This window comes from Eleutherodactylus coqui, chromosome 4, assembly GCF_035609145.1.
Source record: "Eleutherodactylus coqui strain aEleCoq1 chromosome 4, aEleCoq1.hap1, whole genome shotgun sequence".
NCBI lineage: Eukaryota > Metazoa > Chordata > Amphibia > Anura > Eleutherodactylidae > Eleutherodactylus > Eleutherodactylus coqui.
Genome location: NC_089840.1, coordinates 165,003,342 through 165,020,444, shown reverse-complemented (window position 1 = coordinate 165,020,444; position 17,103 = coordinate 165,003,342). Strand labels below are relative to the sequence as shown.

At 42.0% G+C, this 17,103-nt stretch overlaps 1 long non-coding RNA gene across 1 annotated transcript; it reads left to right on the top strand.

Moving 5' to 3' along the window:
* Positions 1-11,584: 11,584 nt before the first annotated feature.
* Positions 11,585-15,451, top strand: LOC136624781 (uncharacterized). The gene is made up of 3 exons (XR_010792429.1): positions 11,585-11,703; positions 12,670-12,968; positions 15,316-15,451. It is a non-coding gene; the product is annotated as an uncharacterized lncRNA (long non-coding RNA).
* The last annotated feature ends 1,652 nt before the right edge of the window (positions 15,452-17,103 follow it).

The window sequence follows — 17,103 nt, the reverse complement described above, 5'->3', positions numbered from 1 at the left end:
TATATGCACATATCAGGCCTCTCTGGGACATGAGCTACATTATATCAGCATGATCTAGAGTGGCATATAAGATTCAGTGAGACATAAGCTAAAATATCATCTCAAAGATATAGCTTACTCACATATTTTAAGTAAAGTGCTCAGGACTCTCTCACCATTGACTATCACGTTCAATGTGAATCAATAGTGTCCCATTTCCAATTCATATTAAAGCATTTAACCAGGGACCCTCAAAAGAAGTGATAGTGGTACCTGGATTTTTTGGTGTACCACCTAAGTGAACATCAACATATGTAATAAAATTACTCCTTGATCCTGATGAATCGGCCCTAGATTAAAAGAGGCCGAGGAAACGCGTCGAGCCTGGGAGACATAAAAGAGTGCACAGAATATAAGGAATATAACTGAGTGCACCTAGCAATCTATGATTAATATACATGAGATTTACAATATTGAATTGAAATAATTTTCATCATCTAATATACATGATTGAGACCAAGTATCTCACTATAGCAGACCGTAATTAGGGTGGCTATATATATCTACACCTCTAGGAAAGAAGCAATATAGGTCTTTATACACCGTCAGGACTCGCATTGTTTAAAATAAATAGAGGTGTTATTAATTTCTGTGTCACTACAATCGCTTGTTTTTATTTTTAACAGAATAAATAAAAGTTAATTTTTAAATGGTATAGCATATTTCTTTAGTGGGTCCTTTTCAGTGAGTAAATATAGACAAAATAAGAACCCTACAGCCTCAGTGAATAAATTAGTGGAATAATCGGTTCATGTTGGTATTGAGCAGATTTCATGAAAATTATTATGAATCGGGATAGTCGATTCCGACTCCGATTAAGTTAATAGTAGGAAAAATCAGTTTCGCTAGTCTGTCCTCCTGAATGTCCCCAATGCAGCCAAAGCCCCCTAATATGCATGGGAATATAGTCACACATCTTGGAAAAACTGTACAAGCACCAATCATAGGACACAGGTATCACTAAAAGCAAAAAAAAAAGGCTGACATAGGGTCTCCTAGGTCAAAAATTGTGACAAATTCTGTCAGGTGAACAAAACACTCAACCACGGTCCTCTTCTTTCAAAAGCAGTAGAGTTACCAAGGGAACCAGCTGTTGTGCTGCTTATTGTAAAAGCAATGTCATAACATTTGCAGTGGACAAATTCTACCCGATGAACAGGACAGCCGAGCATGTGCCTTCCACAAGGAAAAGCTTTAGAGCTACAGATGGTTCTTGCGCTTTAGAAAATGTTTAGGAGAAGGAAACCCAGTGGAAGCAGGAGAGCAGCAGCAGCTCCACCAGCACCAGCTACAGCACCTCTGCTGCTCATGGAAACATGAGAGATGCAGCTCCATATTTCCATATTTTTCATTTGGGGTGGAAGTAGTAGGAGGAAACATGACAGAAGCAGGGGAAGAAGAGCAGCAGCAGCACCTTGAGGGCGCAATGTGGTCTTTGATATAACTCTATGCTTAGTCATATGCAAGTAAAAATTGCCAGTGTGCTAACTAATCAGTGGATTTTGAGATGGGGGTGCAAAGTCAGGTGCAATTCATGTCTGGTTCATTTTTATAAGTGTCCGGCGATCCACATTGTCTGTGGACAGATGCCTTTGTCTGTCATTTATCACACCACCAGCTGTGCTGAACACCCTTTCTAACAGCACAGCTGGCAGCGGGCAGGCAAGCACCTCTACAAGTACGTTGTACAAGCTATGGGCACTCACCCAGCTTAGATACCCAGAAGTCAAAGGGGCCAGCACCATGTCTGAGTACATCCACACAGGAGCTAACATACCTTGGACCAGCATAGATAAGTGTTGCCTGTGACTGTGAGCCCTTGCTGTGCTTTTGTTGCAGGCTGTGATAGGCTGAGAAAAATATACCTCTGTTAAACTTTGCTGCTACTGGTGGAGCTGCTTGTCCATCATGAGCTGCGATCCATTGTGGATGCATCCCTATGGCCATGGGAAAATGCTCTGCTCAAGCTGCTTAACAATCTTGATAGTGCTGCATTTTTAAGTCCCTTTCCACTGCTGAAATGAGATTTGGCATTTTGGCTTTGTAGCGGGGATCAAAGAAGGAGGTCATCCAATAATGATCTGATATTTTGATGAGGGCTATGCAATGGTCCTTCTACACGAACTGCAGCATAAAAGCATTCATATGCCTCAAAGCGCCTAAGAGTGATGGCCCGCATTCCTCAGGGTCAGGCCTAAGAGTGTACATTAGCTGGTCTCTGCATTTTTGTTAGCTTCCTCAAAGCAGGCTAGAATGGCACATTCGGCTTAGATCTGCTACCACTCTACAGGTGTCAAGTGGCCGATCTCCTTACAGTATCTGCTAACGGAATCCACTATCCGTTACACCCTGATGGCTCTCTGCTGCTAGCTTAGCCTCTGCAAGATATGCAATGTGGAATTTCAGCATGTAGGCATGTTACAGATGAGCCAGTGGGTGGTAGCTCGAACTGTCACTGAACCTCCACCAGACGAGGGACAGCTGGGTGTGAATGCTGAAGGCGTGAATACAATTTCCTGGCCTTTTCCAGCAGTGGGTGTAAAATCTGGGTAATACTTTAGGAAGTGCTGTACTACCAGGTTTATCACATGGGCCAGGCAAGGTACAGGTGTGAGATTGCCAAGGTGAAGGGCACTTTTTGCTTCTTGCCCTACCTTTAGGACATTGACTGTTAAGGATATGTAATGACTCTGGCTTATTAGACCATGTGTTCATGGGTAGGTGTACCCTGCTACTGACAGTGCAGCTGCCGAAACACGAGGGCCACGCTGAGGAGCTGGCGGGATATAAATAGCAATTGTCACAGTGGCTGTACCAGACTCCTACCTGGAGGGACGCACGGAACCTCGGCCAAGGTAATGCTAGGCCTTTTCCAGGCAACACTGGGACAGTGGTTACCTGTATAGGGATGTGTAGTGGACTGAAGAAGTTGTCACTCGTGACGCCACCGTTCCTTCACACCGTTGATTCTCCAGCGGTAGAAATAATAAATTACACACACTGTTATGCTTAAATACCTCAATCACTGGGAACAGGCAGTGACTGGAGCTTTACTTCTTATGATCCAAACTTCACATGCCAGTGCAGGAATTATAGTTAGGCAAGGTCAGGGAGGAGAACACAGGATGACATTGGGCCTTCAGGCTAAGTTATCCATAAGGTTCCTCTCCTGAAAGGAGGACGAGAGAAGAAAACACTCCACTAACACTCACTTGTACTCTGTAGCATAAACACTGCACGGCAGACTCCTTTCTTCTCTCTCACTCTTCACACGTGGTTCCTGGAATTGGGGACCTCAGGATACCTCTCTTCTGCTTCCATCCCTTCACCGCATGAGGGTTGAAGGTACCCCCAAGTGGCCGGCACTCTCACTCCTCTAACAGTTATTGAAGTAGATAGAACCCACACCTAACTCTCAATCACTTATATTTCTATTCACATGACACCACGTGACTAGACAAACTTGTTACATTTTTCAGACATATCCCAGCCAGTTGCAGACATTAACCTTTTGCATGCTGCAGCTGTGCAATATATATATAAATGAAGAGAAGACATTTTGCAGAGTGCATCCACAAAAAAGACATGACATGTATGACAATTATGGAGGGGCCAGATATACATGTTTTGGGCCACTACAACAGCATTCTGCAATTCTGGGTACATGTTATCACTCACATGACAGTATAGGGCAGGGACGGCTGTTTGGGCAAAGAAATAGTGGTTGGAAATCTTGCTCCTGGGGGTTAGCCCTGAGCATCATGTTGTGGAAGGCATTTGTGTCCACTAGCCTGAAGGGCAGCATTTCCATTGCAAGCAGCTGTGCAATGCTTGTGTTTAGGCTCTGTGCTCATGGATGGTTAGGGTGAAACTGCTGCCCATATGCAAGATGTAGGTCACATTAGGTGACATCATCAAGACGCTCAGGCTGCGCTCTGGATGTTGTCCCTATCTTCAAAAAAGGAAAGAAGGTGGATCCAGGAAACTACAGGCCTGGAAGCCTAACTTCTACACCAGGAAAGATCTTTGAACAAATTATTAAACAGCATGTATGCGAGTACTTGGATAAAAATGGAGTAATTTACCAGAGCCAGCATGGGTTTCTAACAAACAAGTCATGCCAGATGCATCTAATTTCCTTCTATGACAGAATCACCGACTGGGTTGATCAGGGAAATGCGGTGGATATAGTATATCTTGACTTTAGTAAAGCATTTGACAAAGTATCTCATACCATACTTATTGAAAAAATGACCAAATATGGGATTGACAAGGCAACTGTTAGGTGGATTCACAACTGGCTGAGTGATCGTACTCAAAGAGTGGTCATAAATGGCTGCACATCCAAGTGAAAAAATGTATCAAGTGGGGTACCACAAGGCTCTGCCCTAGGCCCAATGTTGTTCAACATTTTTATAAATAATCTGGAGGAGGGAATTAATGGGAAACTGATCAAATTTACCAATGACAGAAAGCAAGGAGGGATAGCTAACACTAGGAAAGAGAGGAAGGGTATTCAAGAAGATCTAGAAAAGCTTGAACAATGGGCCGCGACTAACAGAATGATATTTAACAAAAGAAATGCTAAGTCCTACATCTGGGCAAGAAAAATTTAAAAAGCACATACAGAATGGGAAAAATTGGGCTAAGCAGCATATGTGAAAAAGACTTGGGTATACTAATAGATCATGGATTGAACACGAGTCAACAATGTGATTCAGTAGCCCAAAAGGCAAACACAATTCTGGGATGTATTAAGAAAAGCATAGAGTCTAGATCATGTGAGGTAATTATCCCACTCTACTCTTCCTTAGTCAGACCTCATCTTGAATACTGTGTCCAGTTCTGGGCACCTCACTTTAAAAAATACCCAGACAAACGGGAGCAAGTTCAGAGAAGAGTTACCAAGAATGTGAGTGGTGTGAAAATCATGTCCTATGAGGAACAGCTAAATGATCTGGGAATGTTTAGCTTAAAAAAAAGAAGGCTGAGAGGAGACTTAACCCTTTCCAATCCACTGTCTGACGTCAGAAGACATTCTGATTGTAGGCTGTATAGCTCCGTTGTCGGAAGACGCCCGGCAGGGTATTCTTACTGTATATTACTGGCCGCTCTGTTGTCGAGGGCCTCTCCAGCATGTCCCATACCGCAGTACTGGCTCTAGTCAGCAGATGGCGTCATTGTATAATGGCAGAAAGAGAAAAACCCCTAGGAAACCCTGAATCCAAAATTGGATTGCAAAGGGTTAATAGCTGTCTACAAATATCTGAAAGGCTGTCACAGTGCAGAGGGATCAGCCCTATTCTCATCTGCACAAGGAAAGACTAGAAGCAATGGGATGAAACTGAAAGGGAGGAGACACAAATTAGACATTAGAAAAAACTTTCTGACAGTGAGGATGATCAGAGAGTTGAACAGGTTACCATGGGAGGTGATGAGTTCTCCTTCAATGGAAGTGTTCAAACAAAGGCTGGACAAATAACTGTCTGGGATGATTTACCTGCACTGAGCAGTGGGTTAGACCAGATGACCCTGGAGGTCCCCTCCAACTCTACCATTCTATGATCTATGATTCTATGATCTAACATAGTGACATAGTCACATAGTAATATAGTAGCACAGTCTCATAGTAATATAGTAACATAATAACATAGTAGAATCATAGAATGGTAGAGCTGGAAGGGACTTCCAGGGTGATCGGATCCAACCCCCTGCTCAATCCAGGAGTAAGTAAATAATCCCAGACAGATGTCTGTTCAGCCTCTTTTTGAAGATGTTAACAGTTTATATGATGCATGTTTAAGCAGCCATGCCACCCTATTCCCCACAAAATAATTATGGGGTGACATCACGTGACACGCGGTGCGTCCTGCAGGAGCGCGGCTTGTGTAGGGCTCCTTTTGAGTCCTATGAATTACATCATCACGCACCGCGTCATCATGTGCCATGTACTTTGGAACACTACGTGCGTTCCATATGGCACTGATTGATGATGCGAGAGGAAGAGTCATCATGAAGAGGCGCCTTAATGGCTCCGGACGCGGGCGAGACAGGGAGGATTCCCCTCGTCTAATTGAATCCAAGGTATGGGTCGAGTACTATTTATAGCAACTTCTTGTGTGATTTCCGTATGCTTGAGAAAGGCGGATTTTTTTGCCGAAACGCGTTTCATGCACTTGTATCCCGTTTGTTGCTGTTTGTCTTTTTAAAAGGTTTTTATACCTCAGTGGTTTTAAGTAATAAAACCTTACTTGTGGATTATATCTACTGGTGGTCACTTCTTTAATGCAACTCCATCAGAAGCGCAGTGAAGAATTTTTTCTTCTTTTCTATCTTTGTTCTTTATCCGTTTTTCTTTGGAAAACCGGGTTATCCCATACTGCAGCTCTCCATTGCGTTGGATTTTGGAGGAACCAATTTAAAGATACCATCATAAGCGCACTTGGATCCTCGGTGCTAAGCACCTGGTGAGTTAAACTGTACTTTTTATTTTAGTGTTTCAAATAGCATGCCAGGTGCTCTCCCTGATTATTAATTAGTATATTCTACAAGTGATTATAAGTTTATTATGGGGTCTAAAAAAATCATCAATAGTAATCTTTAATTACATATGGTCAACATAATCCACAGCTCTATGTAACATAGTAAACTAGGCTGAAAAAAGACAGATGTCCAGGAAGGCAAAAAAAACTCCAGTGAGGTAGAAGCCAATTTACCCTCATTCTGGGCAAACAAAATCCTTCCCGAATCTATAATAGCAGTCAGAATAATCCATGGATCAACTTTTGAGATCAACAACCCTTCTGGCTATTCAATACCTATATCCTGTAATATCATAGCGCTCTTGAAAAATGTCTAGTCCCCTTTTAAACTCCTCTATGCATTTTGCCATCACCACGTCCTCAGGCAGAGAGTTCCACAGTCTCACTGCTCTTAAAGTAAAAAATCCCCTTCTGTGTTGGTGATGAAATCTTTGTTACTCTAAACGTAGAGAATGCTCTCTTGTTACCATTGCAGTCCTGGGTGTAAACAGATAATGGGAGAGATCCTTGTATTATCCCTAATGTATTTTTTAGTAGTTATTTGGTCGCCCCTTAATAGTCTTTTCTCTAGGGTGAATAATTCCAATTTTGATAACCTCTCTGAGTATTCCAGTCCTCTCATTCCATTTATTAATTTAGTTGCCCTTCTTTGGACCCCTTCAAGCACTGCAATATATTTCCTGAGAACCGGTGTCCAGAACTGTACACAGTATTCCATGTAAGGCCTGACAAGTGCCCTGTAAATCTGTTGAATAATGTTCCCCTCCATTGCTCCTATTCCTCTTTTAATGCACCCCAAGATTTTATTTGCTTTTGCAGCAGCTGACTAGCATTGACTGCTCCAATTAAATCTAAAGTCAACTAGTACCCCAAGGTCTTTTTCCATCTCACTTTTCCCTAGCAGTACTCCATTTAGTGTTTATTGGTGGCATCCATTTCTCCTGCCCATGTGCATAACCTTACATTTATCAATATTGAAGTTCATTTGACATTTTTTAACCCAAGCTCCCAACTTATCTAGGTCTGTTTGTAGCCGCATATTATCTTCCTTTGTATTAATTATCTTGTATAATTTTGTATTATCTGCAAATATTGATATTTTTCTGTGCAATCCCTCTATCAGATCATTGATAAATGTATTCAACAGAATGGTGCCTAATACTGAACCCTGTGGTACCCACTAGCAACGGTGGCACAATCAGAGTATGAACCATTTATATTACCACCCTATGCTTTTTATCTCTGAGCCAGTTCTTTACCCAGCTACAGACATTTTTACCCAGACCGAGCTATCTCATTTTATATATTAACCTATTATGTGGCACAGTGTCAAATGCCTTAGAAAAATCCAGATATATAAGATCAATAGACTTTCCTAGGTCCAGCCTAGAACCTACTTTGTTGCAGAAGCTGATCAAATTGGTCTGATATGATCAACCCCTCATGAACCCACACTGATGATGAGTTATACCATTGTTTTCCTTGAGGTATTCCAGGATGGCATCGCTCAGAAACCCCTCAAATATTTTTCCAATTATTGAAGTGAGACTTATTGGCCTGTAGTTACCAGGCTCTCTTCTTGGCCCCTTTTTGTGTGTTGGAGCCACATTGGCAATACACCAATCCAGTGGTACAAACCAGGTCTTAATAGAGTCCTTAAACATAAGAAATAGCGGTCTGTCTATCACATCACTTAGTTCCCTTAGAACCCTTGGGTGTATTCCATCTTGGCCTGGCGATTTGTATCTTTTTTACCCAGCTCTGCACTTCCTCCTGTGTTAGGCAGGGGATATTTAATGGGGGGTTCATTTTAACCCCCTGCATCTCGTGTGATAGTTTTTTCCTCCTGTGAATATACTTGAGAAAAAACTATTTAATAGATTCGCCTTCACCTTATCGTCTTCTATGATTTTTCCTCCATTATTTGTTAAAGGGCCAATGGTTTTAGTGCAAGTCTTTTTACCGTTTATATAATTGAAAAATAGTTTAGGGTTATTTTTGCTCTCTTTGGCAATTAGTCTCTCTGCCTCCTGCTTGGCAGTTTTTATCTTTTCCTTACATATTTGTTTTTTTTCCCCCAGTATGTTTTTAGCGCTTCTACTGGTAATTTAAATGTTTGGGTTTTTTTCACTTTTTTCCCCCTTACAGTCTTGTTAAGCCACATTGGTTTCCTTATACTTGTAGTTCTTTTATTTTTGAAGGTTATGAATTGCTCACATGAGGTTATTAATAGAGATGAGCGAGCGTACTCGGATAAGCACTACTCGCTCGAGTAATTTGCTTTATCCGAGTATCGCTGTGCTCGGGGCTAAAGATTCGGTTGCCAGCACGGAGCGGGGAGCTGCAGGGGAGAGCGGGGAGGAACGGAGGTAAGATCTTTCTCTCCTTCTCTCCCGCCCGCTCTCCCCTGCTCCCCGCTGCGACTCACCTGTCAGCCGCAGTGGCACCCGAATCTTTAGCCCCGAGCACAGCGATACTCGGATAAAGGCAATTACTCGAGCGAGTAGTGCTTATCCGAGTACGCTCGCTCATCTCTAGTTATTAGCACTAGTGCTGTTTGTGTATAAATAGGTAAGAAGTGTAATAGGGTGTGTGGGGAATATAGGAGGAAGAGGGGCAAATGGAGAAGAGTTAGATTCAAATTAGTTTAAGAAAATTTCTAAAAATATATTTTAATAGAATTAAAAGTTTAACCCTTTCTTTTTCCGTTTCTCATATAAAAATAAATAAATAAAATCGGTATTAACACATCTATAAAAATCTGAACAATCCCAATTGGCAAACAGCATAAGAGCAAAAATATGCATAATCCCAAAGGAAAACGCAATGACATTTTACAATTTTTTGGGGGGTATCCCGGTACCTAAAAAATTTTTAATAAAAAGTGATCAAAAAACTTTGTATGTACCACAATGTACCAATGACAACTACAGATTTCCCCACGAAAAACAGCCGGATTAATGGAAAAGTAAAACATTTTGGGTTTCCGAATTTGGAGACAGATGGCATTTTTTAAAATAGAAAGGTTGTTTTTGTTTTTTTAAAGTAATAATTCTGTACATAAAAATCTAAATACATTTTAACTGACCCAAAGAAGTTAACATGTCACGGTTGCAAGATGAACACAATAAAACAAAACGCAAAAAACAATTGTTTATTAAAAAAATTTTCAATAGAATATATGGTGCCGTAAATAGTGCGACAAATAAATACATTCTGTCCACAAAAAACAAACTTGCTTACTGCTATGTCAACAGAAAAATAGAAAAGTTATAGCTCTTGAAATGTGGGGATGAAGAACAAAAAGGAAAGTTCAACAAATTTTTCGTCTTTAAAGGGTTAATATGAACTTTGAACTATGAAAATGAACTTTTGTGAAATTAGACAACCTCATGTTTCTAACTCACAAATGACCAAATATAAGCAGCAGTTCGTATACAGAAGATGCCTTCACCCAGGAGAATGTCCAGTATGGAGTACATCGGAGTCTCTGTCCTCGGTTCACCAGTGTTTTACACATACGGGAAATGTTTCCTTTTTTGGGATTATTTCTCAAGGAGTGCCTGCGTTCCTGGTACTTATGACAGAAGGGAGCGCTCGCTGGACTGCTTCCCGAGAAATAATAATTTTTTAATACAGTTATTTATATGATATACTATAAGTAGCCCAGACCACCAGGGAGGGGAGAACCGTCCCCCACTCCCCATTAACTATTGCATGTCCACAAGGAATACTGTAGGATCTGTATGTAGCAGCCATCCATCATGTATTTACTACATAGGGTACAGGCAGTAAGAAGCTTTGCACATATGCTTATCAGTGAATGTCATGCTTAGCAGGGGTTAATTAACCCCTTTTTGTTTTTTGTTTTTAGGATTGGAGATCTGTTCCGAAGGTTGCGGATTTCTTCAGATCGTGCATCTTCTGTTCTTGTGGTCCCGCGTATTTTTTTTCCAAATTCATCTGATCTACGTCTTGGAATTTTTTTCTTTTCTTCTCGTTGGTCTTCCCTTAAAGGGGTTGTCTCACGCCGAAACAGGTTTTTTTAAAATTCAATAGGCCCCCCGTTCGGCGCGAGACAAACCCAAGGGATGGGTTAAAAAAAAAAAAGTTTATTACTTACCCAAATCCCAGCGCTGCTGCGACTTCTTTCTTCCTTTACCAAGATGGCCGCTGGGATCTTCACCCACGATGCACCGCGGGTCTTCTCCCATGGTGCACCGTGGGCTCTGTGCGGTCCATTGCCAATTCCAGCCTCCTGATTGGCTGGAATCGGCACACGTGACGGGGTGGAGCTACGAGGACCAGCTCTCCGGCACGAGCAGCCCCATTCACCAGGGAGAAGACCGGACTGTGCAAGCGCGTCTAAAAACGCCAGAAGACAGCGAATTTACACGGATCCATGGCAACGGGGACGCTAGCAACGGAGCAGGTAAGTGAATAACTTCTGTATGGCTCATAATTAATGCAAGATGTATATTACAAAGTGCATTAATATGGCCATACAGAAGTGCTGAACCCCATTTGATTTCACGAGACAACCCCTTTAATACCCATATATATATATATATATGCAATTTTTTTCTTTTTTTGATTAATTGAATTATGCAAATAAATTATATTCATGCAGATAATTGCATTGGCGTTATGTATATTTCTTTAATAATATATACAATTTTTTTCTTTGTTTGATTAAATGATTTATGCAAATGAACTACATATATACAGATTCCTGCAGTTGTGTTACATATATTTCTTTGTTTCTGCAATTATGCAATGGTTTCCTTTGGATCTATTCATTTTTCTTTACTGATAATGCTCTTTGAGCTGCTGAGTGTTTTGAATGGCTTCTGTGCTGTGTACTTTCAGCACAGCACTGCAGTGATGAGTTTTCAGCCCCCACCTTTGGGCTTTTCCCTACCCGACACTCTGCACATATGTTTTGTGCTGGTGCGCATGTGCTGGATGCCGACCTCCTCTGTGACTATTTGGGACATCAAGTTCCTACTCTTGGGAGACTCTGTGAGTGCTGCCCGGACCATATGGGATGACGTAGACACTGTTACTTGAATATGGAGACCACAATCAGAAGCATGCCGACTGGATCTCTGCACACCTGTCGGTAACTATACCTGCTGTTTTATTGGATACCTGTGGTGATGGGGGGGGGGGGGGGGGGGGGGTGCCTATATGTTTTTATAGCTGTGTCTGTCCTTTGAGCATTCAGCTTGAAAAAAACCCACGCTGGGGTTGAAACGTTGCTGAGGCATTCTGTTTGACCATGGACTGAATAAAGGTTGTATCTTTTTTTATTCCACTGCTGTAAGAAGTGCTGCCTTCTACCATTGATATTGTGACTGTTATTTGGGGCAACGGGATCCAGTCCCTTGTTAGGCGTGCACAGGCAAGTTTGTGCAACTGCATGAGGAGTGTGGGTGCTGCTGGCAACCTAATATTACTGCTTTGTTCTACCTATGGATCCTAGCCAGCGTGCACCGTCTCTGAATATGGAATCTTATGTGAATCCGGGTGACAGCATGCCGGAAATTCCATGGTCTTTTGCTTTCTCAGAAGCAGACACCACTCGCATCTTAGCTGGAGTTCCAGCGGTTGATGCTTTTTTGGATGCGCCGTTGATGTCTTTATTACGAAGAAAATGGGAGACGGAGAAAAAGAGAGATATTTCCTATGGTCTGCATATGGTCACACTCAAAAGAGGATACCTAGGGGACTGAGGTCCAATGTGCGACCAACTCTTATGACGGATAATGTATATTTCTGCGCTAAATTTGAGGCTATAGCCAATAAGTTCTCTTTTGATGTGATCCTCCTTAACATTGAATTTTTGCAATTGGAGTTAAAGAAAAGCCATGACAACGTTAAGGAGATGGAAGCATAGCTACGTTCACAGATGACGGAAACGGATTGGACTAGTCTGATTCAAAAAACTGAGGACTTATGCAAAAATTATAGAGAGAACATTGAAATAACTAAAAAAAATAAATGGCAGAGAGATCTGGAAGATTATCGCAGTGGCAGGGTTTACAATTGGCGCTTTAATCAAAAACATGTGCATTCTTCTCCACAGCCAAGGGTGAGACAACGAAGAACAAGAAATACAAGGCCGTACCAATCTACTCGTTTCGGATTTACCTCGGTTGGATCTGATTCCACTGATGGCTGCATACGGGGAGCTGAAGGTAGATCTGAGATGTCTTTTCTATCCAGGAGACCACCAGTAAGGACCAAGAACAAAACCCATATCGTAGACGGAAAAGAGGGGGCTGAAAACACGAGAGACCCCGTAAGAGAAAAAGTGACAACGAGATCGGAGAGCAGGAGAAGACCGCGGTGATTGATAATTCACTTATCAACATATCTGATAAGGTACTTTCTAATTCTGAACTTGGTGTATTGTCTAAAGGACTTTCTTTTTGCCCTTCTCCTCCTATGGACTGGTTTGGACTCCAACTTGATTGTGATCGATTTTTTTCGACAATTAAAATTGAAATGTCATTTTGCAAATAGAGAACAATCGTCGGGAATGGGGACAGTAGACACTGTGTCAGATGGTAGTAGATTTACTTCTAAAAACACGGGCCTTCGTAATAAGAGCCAGTTTCAACCATCTACAATAGACCCCTTCGTTGACACATACATTAAACTGGTAAAGGGGAATTGAGCTGTCTTCGATCCCACAGCTTGTCATCCCAATAAAAAGGGCAGTCCTAATTTTTCATTTTTAGATAGGAAGACCTTTAAATAACTGCGTGATGACCCGTCCCTTACAATCAAACCAGCGGATAAGGTCGGGGCCCTTGTCATAATGAATACCGCTGATTATAACAAGGAGGTAATGAGACAGTTACAGGATCTTTCCACTTATGAGGTTCTTGATAGGGACCCTACTGCTCACCTCCAGAGCACACTCACCGATATGGTGAATGAGGCCCTTCTGGCGGGCATTATTGACAAACAGCTTGCCACGTTCCTAATTGTCAAGTACCCCTTAACTCCTTGCTTTTATGTCCTTCCCAAAGTACATAAAAGCTTGATAAACCCCCCTGGGAGACCCATAGTTTCCAGCATTGGGTCAATTACTAACAATTGTTCTCGTTTTCTGGACCGAATTTTGTGTGACTATGCCAGAGCTGCTAAATCATACATCAAGGATACAGGTGAATTTCTATTAAAACTTCGGGACGTGACGGTCTCGGAGGATACGGTACTAGCCACATTAGACGTCACTTCCCTATACACAATCATAGAACATGAAAAAGGGATTGAAGCAGTCCGTATATGCCTTATGGCCTCCAAACTTTCCAATGCCTGCATGGAATTTACCTTAGGGCTCCTAGATTTTGTGTTAAACAATAACTATTTCATCTATAAGGATCAGTTTTACAAACAGAGGTGCGGTACCGCAATGGGGTCCAATATTGCCCCTAATTATGCAAACATTTTCATGGACTACACCGAATGCTCCTTCATCTATGTGTCTCCCCAGTGGCAGCATGTTCTGCGCTGGTGGAGATACATAGATGACATTTTTCTTTTGTGGGAGGGCTCCATTGCGGACCTACTTCTGTTTTTTGAAGCGTTGAACAACATTACACCGGAATTAAAGTTCACGCTAACATATGCCCTGGATAAGGTGGATTTTCTTGATGTGAGAGTCATTAAGGTGGGGAACACATTGGACACTGACTTGTACCAGAAAGAAACAGACAGGAATAATCTCTTGCACTATACGAGCTATCATCCAGACAGTATGCGCAATTCGTTGCCCTGGAGTCAGTGCTTAAGGGTACGCAGAATAGCGTCTGACCTCCATGTTGAGCGGAGACTTGAGGAAATGACTGATCGTTTCCTTAAGAGGGGATATCCTAAAGAGATTGTGATGAAGGCGGCTCAGAAGGCCAGATCATTACCACAAGGAGACCTTTTGGTCCCTAAAACCAAAAATGACAACTTAACTAGGATCCCTTTTGTCTCCATGTATGGACCACTGAGTAAACGGATTACAGGAATTATTAAACGCCATTGGTCCATCTTACAAAAAAATTGCTTACATATCCCGGAATTCTCAAAAGCACCACTCATGGTCTTTAAACGTGGACCTAACCTTAGGGACAAACTAGTGAATGCCCAGGTTAAGGTGGGGGCTGATGACCAACAAATTACTGCAACATCTAAGACGGGCAATTTTGCTTGCATGAGTTGCTCCTGTTGTAACAATCTGGTTAAGGGCAACACATTTTTTCATCCTAGGACCGGTAAAAAATACACCATTGCATCCCAATACACCTGTCGCTCCACATATGTGGTTTATCTGATATCCTGCCCGTGTGGCCTCCTGTATGTGGGGGAGAACACCAATGAAATACGTCAGCGAATCCTGGGCCATAAAAGCACAATACGCACAAAGAAAGTGGACCTCTCCATCCCCAAACATTTTGTCATGGCCGGTCACTCTGTGAGCCAACTCGGGTTCAGAGTGATCGACCATGCCCCGTTTAACATCAGGGGTGGGGATCGGGAAGGCACCCTCTTGAAAAAGGAACTTAAATGGATTTTTGACCTGGACACACTTCACCCAAACGGGCTCAATTTGGAATTTAATACGGCACTTTGCATCTAATTATATTATTGACCCCCGTGATTTTTTACTTGCACTTTTTAGTACAATTATTGTATAACTGTGATTTTAACTTTTATATTTTTTGTTTTTAAGATTGGAGATCTGTTCCGAAGGTTGCGGATTTCTTCAGGTCGTGCATCTTCTGTTCTTGTGGTCCCGCGCATATTTTTTCCAAATTCATCTGATCTACGTCTTGGAATTTTTTTCTTTTCTTCTCGTTGGTCTTCCCTTAATACCCATATATATATATATGCAATTTTTTTCTTTTTTTGATTAATTGAATTATGCAAATAAATTATATTCATGCAGATAATTGTATTGGCGTTATGTATATTTCTTTAATAATATATACAATTTTTTTCTTTGTTTGATTAAATGATTTATGCAAATGAACTACATATATACAGATTCCTGCATTTGTGTTACATATATTTCTTTGTTTCTGCAATTATGCAATGGTTTCCTTTGGATCTATTCATTTTTCTTTACTGATAATGCTCTTTGAGCTGCTGAGTGTTTTGAATGGCTTCTGTGCTGTGTACTTTCAGCACAGCACTGCAGTGAGGAGTTTTCAGCCCCCACCTTTGGGCTTTTCCCTACCCGACACTCTGCACATATGTTTTGTGCTGGTGCGCATGTGCTGGATGCCGACCTCCTCTGTGACTATTTGGGACATCAAGTTCCTACTCTTGGGAGACTCTGTGAGTGCTGCCCGGACCATATGGGATGACGTAGACACTGTGTTACTTGAATAATCAGAAGCATGCCGACTGGATATCTGCACACCTGTCGGTAACTATACCTGCTGTTTTATTGGATACCTGTGGTGATGGGGGTGTGTCTATATGTTTTTATAGCTGTGTCTGTCCTTTGAGCATTCAGCTTGAAAAAAACCCACGCTGGGGTTGAAACGTTGCTGAGGCATTCTGTTTGAGCATGGACTGAATAAAGGTCGTATCTTTTTTATTCCACTGCTGTAAGAAGTGCTGCCTTCTACCATTGATATTGTGACTGTTATTTGGGGCAACGGGATCCAGTCCCTTGTTAGGCGTGCACAGGCAAGTTTGTGCAACTGCATGAGGAGTGTGGGTGCTGCTGGCAACCTAATATTAGGGGTTAATTAACTGCTCAAAGGATGGTCTACAGAGGACAGATTTGTTGTGGAATGTCCATGCGAATTTTGCAGCAAATCCACAGTAGAAAATCTGCATCAAAAACTGCGCTATTTGTTGCAAATTTTTGGAGTGGAATTAACTGCCTCATTGGATAAGCTAGAATCAAAATCTGGTGCTATGATTTACATTTTGTTGATTTAAAATCTGCACCACAAGTCAATTTCTGTGCGAGTTTTGTTTGGATGTTTCTTCACAATGTGTGGATGAGGAGTTAGATGTCTTCAGTCTGCTACTGCAAATGCTGTGGATTGTCTGTGCTAATTAGCCAAGTAAATCAGGAAGGAAAGGGGGGGTTACTCCCCTGCCAGTGTGAACAATTGGTGCCTGCGCACAGTATTTGTCCAGTAGAGATGAGCGAGAACCAAAATGCTCGGGTGCTCATTGCTCGAGTCGAACTTTCCGCGATGCTCGAGAACTCGTTTCGAGTAACGAACCCCATTGAAGTCAACGACTCGAGCATTTTTGTATGGGACCGATGCTCCGCATAGGTCATGACTTGTGAAACTCTGGAAAACATCCAAAAGTCATGAAAACACAACAGAAACGGATAGGGAAGGGCAGACGCAGCATGCATGGCTGCATCTGAGGCTCCCAGGTCCCACTATTAAGCCACAATGGGGGCAAGAGTCTGCCCCCTCCCCTAACAATTTTTACTTCGGACAAACCCTCATTAGCAAGGCACACCTTAGCTAAGCACCACACTACC